Genomic DNA, 5,250 nt, shown 5'->3' with positions numbered 1-5,250 from the left:
CTGCACAAATTATACTTATGGTGCAGATGCTCGAAAACAATAGCCTAGTTATTATTGTTACTATTATTCATATTTACTGCATCTCATCATTCTCATGTAGGGTTGGTGAGGCACTGCCTCCCCTGCCGTATTGGAGCGCACGTGCCTGATGCACGCAAACGCGCAAACACACACAACACACACACATGCATACACACACACACACACACGCACACACGCACGCACACACGCACACACACGCACACACGCATGCACACACGCACACACACACACAGGCGCACTTGCGCACACACAAGCACACACACACACACACACACACACACACACACACACACACACACGCACACTTGCGCACACACACACACATGTCCTCAGTCTAAACCTGTCTTTGGTCAAGTCCAGTTCCGCTCTGATGTTCTCTTACTCATGGAAACGTAGTGTGTTATTATCAATAATTAAATCTAATAGTAATAGTAGACTAGCCATAAGTCTACACACAATCTCATCTACTGTACCTGATCTCATCATGAACAATTCTGTTACTTAGGGCTGTGACGATATTGAATCAACTCGTGATTAATCATGATACGCAGTCACGATACTGAATCGCGATGCAAGGGCACAGTATTGTGATGTGTCCTTTCAAAGTTCTGTTATAGTGCTTCCAAGCTTCAAATCATCATCATTATTATTTTGAAACTGTATTATTAGCCTTTTGCAACCTATTCTACGTACAAACTATCATAGTTTTTATTCATATTTTTGTTGTACAATGTTGGCAAAGGTGAAAAAAGAAAATGACTAAAGTAAATCTCGCAATGCATTGCAATAATACATGTATCGCAATGCATCGTGATAGTATCGCATGGTGGCATGTGTATCGTGATGTGCATCGAATCATGAACCCCTTGCCAATATCAACCTCTACTGTTACTACTATGCCATTTGATGATTAGAAAGGGGGGGGGAGCCTCTGCGATCTCACGGCAAAGTGAACTGGACATGTGGGTTGATTTAGCTGTAAGTGTTGGTGTTCTGCCCCCTATGTTGCTCTTATGGCTGCCATTTTCACCTTTGACGAGCCGGGGGTGAAATTTGCCCCTATTAGGCAGTCATTTCATTGAAACGGTGCACGCTTTGACGTATAAAGTGGTAATGGAATGTGTGTGTGTGTGTGTGTGTGTGTGTGTGTGTGTGTGTGTGTGTGTGTGTGTGTGTCTGTGTGTGTCTGTGTGTGTGTGTGTGTATGGAGAATGAGCTCATTCAGGCCAGCGTAGTGCCGGCTCCTCAATGGCCACGTTTGTCCCCGTGAGTAAACACATGGGCACCCTCACACACCACGGAATCCCTCTCATGTGGCCTCCCAATGGCCCCGCCACTAACTCAGGAGCGCTCCGCTCGCAAGGGTGACAATGATACCATCTCTAGCCAGACGGCGCAATACACACACACACACACACACACACACACACACACACACACACACACACACACACACACACACACACACACACACACACACACACACACACACACACACTACACACCACACACACACACACAAGGTCCCAGTGTTTTAAGACTCCAGGTAACAACATTAGGTATGGGCCCCTTTCACCAAAGCATTGGAGACTAGACCTTGAGGTGGGCAAGCTGACAGCCTGGAATTTCAAGTTAATCGCACAATCATCGCCATGGTGCTCTCGCTCCTTAGAACCACAAACATTCCGAACAACATGTCTGGAACCTGGTCAGTGTGGCTATGTTTGAAAGGGCTATAGCCTATTTACCCACCTATATGAAAATGCCATTGAGGATTATATTGACCAAACACATCAGTGAAACATTGAACAAATAAGAATAACTGATGTAATGACTCTGTGTCTTTTTAAAGTGATCCATCCTGAAGAAGGCCCAATACACTACGCGTGGGCAAGTTTAATTTAGTTTTCGACATTAAGAACATGACAAATTGGACATTATTAAGAAAACAAAGACATTTTAATCTAATAGAGCGCCTTGATCAGGAAGTTTTTCATCTCTTTTTCTATCTTCTCATCTCTTTGAACTTCATTTGAATCTTGGATCAAAGAGCACCCAGTGAAGACGTACGTTGCTTTTTATTCCCAAGGGACGGAGCACACCACTCACTCTCAACATTTGATCCACCATATTTTTGACCTGACTTCTATTTGTTTCTGTCAGTGTCATTCTCTGTGGCTGCATTAATGTCTGTGAGATACTTTTCGAGATGCAGTATACGTTTCTGACAATGTGGACAGCCCATGTAGCCTATCAACACACTGTCATTGAAGATATATATTGTATTTTCACACAAGTATATTACAGGCTTAATTAATCCCAACGCTTGTGGTTGATAGAGTGAAGTCTACATGTTAAGACCAGTTTTGTTGGATGTTTTGTTTACTGTTTAACCGTTAATAAATGTAGCCTGCAGGCCTGGCTCTGTAACCGCAGATGCCAGTGGATTGTGGGCATGTCTCTTTCGACTCTGCAATGAATGAATTGGGTAACCTGTACAACTTCTACCGTACGCACCACAGCCACACGTGAGAAATATGAAAGAGGTCATTAATAGTCGGTTTCAAAGGACGACACTTCCTCACCTGAGTTCAGAACATGCCGAACTGCTGCACTTGCTATAATTACGTATAATTGCACATGGCTGCACCGGTCAGAACAAAACAAAAAAGAAATCCTCCCATTTACAATACTTACAGACTGTCTGCCTGCCTGTCTGTCGGTCTTGCCTGACAGTAATATTTCAAAACCAGTTACACCATAGCGATGTCTAGGGTTGATAGTGGGCGCACCAAAATACGCCTGTGAAGATGGAGCCCATCCAGCCACGCCCTGCCACAGGTGAGTCACCGCGCCATAGCTTACATTTCAACCCACGCACACCTCTTTCAAAACTCGGCTCAGCGCGGTGTTCCCACACGACGGCCCGGGCTGTTTGACATGCAGGTATGCGAAGACTCTTTCATGCTCTCAGCAGTTTGTCAGATTTGGTGCTTGTTGTTGTTGCCACGCAGCAATGCTTAACTGCAGAGAGAGAGGGGGCGGGGGTATTAAATGGGTAGCTGTCAAAACCTTGAGGACTGATGGCTATCAGGGATGGGATGACAGCTCACTGAAATCACACACACACGCACGCACGCACACACACACACACACACACACACACACACACACACACACACACACACACACACACACACACACACACACACACACACACACACACACACACACACACACACACACACACACAAACTCAGGCAAGGAAATCCTCCACTCCCTAACATTGTCAAAGACCATGCATGATTTCAGGCCTACCGGTACACTGTGATTCATCGCTGCTTATTTCAACTGGAAATCCTCTGTTATCACAACATCTACTTATAAATACTATAAACAAAACACCTGGACGCACCAGTCATTTGGCCTCATTTAAAACATGGACATGTAGCTCTACTCAATATTGAATTTTAAATGGGTCCTGCCGTGGCCTAATGGTAGGGCACTGGGTTACTACGCCAGCGACCCGGGTTTGATTCCGGTCCGTATCATTTGCCGATCCTTCCCCGTCTCTCCCTTCTTCTCATTCCTGTCTCTCCTCCACTGTCCTGTCAAAAATAAAGGCAATAAGCCCTAAAAAAAATAAAAAATGAAAACTTCATTTGAATGGATGCATGCATGAGCCAGTACAAAAATCTTGTATTGCCGTACCAATGCAATGTTCTGACTCATCCAATCCCATGTTAAATCGCCAGCAAAGTCATGCCTGGAGACCCACTTAGACAGCCATTCTGAGAAGTGTTTACACTCACATCTCATTTCAAGTCGCTGTTGCTCGGTGCACAATACGTAAACACAAAAATCAGAGAGATTGATGAGCGTTTAATTTTCCTCTCCATACGGTACCCTGTACCTCTCTCTCTCTCTCTCTCTCTCTCTCTCTCTCTCTCTCTCTCTCTCTCTCTCTCTCTCTCTCTCTCTCTCTCTCTCTCTCCTCTGCTACTTCATGACACTATTGTTTAGGGTGCCCATCAATGTGCCTTATGTTAATTGTAGGGAGGGGTGGGCAGGCAGACATGCTATAATTTCATCTGAGGGATGGATAACCGGCTTTATTTAGGCCCTGCGGCGCTGCCGAGCGGTTAGGGGGCAAACGGACAGAAACGCAGGCCCCTGCGACCGGATTGGCTGGCTGGTTGAGGGGGGTGAGCCGGGGCCCCGGTCACGACCAGCGGCTTTCATGTGGCCGGAGCGTGCGGTCCTGATGACGGGGCTCCGATGTGCGCCCTGACCCAGACCATGATGGGATGGAGAAGGGTTTTTTCAGCTTTCTTTTTTTTTTTTTGCTTTTTGCCTGCCCGCCGGAACGAAATTACAGCCCTTCTGGAATGTCGCTGCAGTTGTTATTATTTTCTCTGTCTTATAAAACACTGGAGAACATTGCCGCAGAGAGACTCAAGCAGTGCAGTGGGGAAGAGGAGGAAGAAGAAGAAGAAGAAGAAGAAGAAGAAGAAGAAGAAGAAGAAGAAGAAGAAGAAGAAGAAGAAGAAGAAGAAGAAGAAGAAGAAGAAGGGAAAACTTAAACAAAAAAAAGAAGCCCCCTCTTTCATACCTGTTTATATATAGTAGAAAATAGCTTGATGTCTACCAGGCCTCAATGGAAATGCTGAGTGCGGGACGTGCAGGCAAGCAGCAGTATCGTGGCGGAGTATGGTGGCGGAGTATCGGGCCGGACGCGGCGAAAGGTTTTGACTGCTATTGTGCGGAGGGTTCACGGCCCAGTCAGGCTAAATTACAGAGGCCTGCATGTCTGTCTGTCTGCTACTGACTACTGCAGTCTCCTGAGCCTGGCAACGCTGTGGCCGTCTCAGCACTGCAGCAGTGGCCAGAGGGGTGGAGGGGCCAGAGGAGAGAAAGTACTCTCTCTCAATGAGGCCAGAGAAAGGCAGAGAAGGGGAATTGGAAAGGACTAGAGTAGTGTTCCTCAATAGGGGCTCTACAGCCTCAACATGGGGTGTTAGGGAGCCCTAGGGGGGCAATGAGAAGGATAAAACTGAGAGGGGGCGGTGCTTATAAGTATAGTTGCCATTGGAGGACATTATTTTTATTTTGAAATACTAAGGGAGTCGTTGGCATTCTTATGATGAGGCCCAGGGCATGTTTACTCAAAGTAGGTTGAGGACCACTGGACCAGAGTGAAAGAGGGGA

General features: G+C 46.2%; 1 long non-coding RNA gene across 1 annotated transcript in view; it reads right to left on the bottom strand.

The window, feature by feature from the left end:
• Positions 1-3,389: 3,389 nt before the first annotated feature.
• Positions 3,390-5,250, bottom strand: part of LOC134466268 (uncharacterized) — an 18,505-nt gene continuing 16,644 nt past the window's right edge. Inside the window, exon 3 of the long non-coding RNA XR_010038252.1 lies at positions 3,390-3,675. This is a non-coding gene — a long non-coding RNA (uncharacterized LOC134466268). The remainder of the gene's footprint in view (positions 3,676-5,250) is intronic.

Source organism: Engraulis encrasicolus, chromosome 16 (assembly GCF_034702125.1).
Source record: "Engraulis encrasicolus isolate BLACKSEA-1 chromosome 16, IST_EnEncr_1.0, whole genome shotgun sequence".
Taxonomy (NCBI): domain Eukaryota; kingdom Metazoa; phylum Chordata; class Actinopteri; order Clupeiformes; family Engraulidae; genus Engraulis; species Engraulis encrasicolus.
The sequence above is the reverse complement of the archived record's forward strand: the minus strand, read 5'-3'. Positions and strand labels throughout refer to the sequence as shown.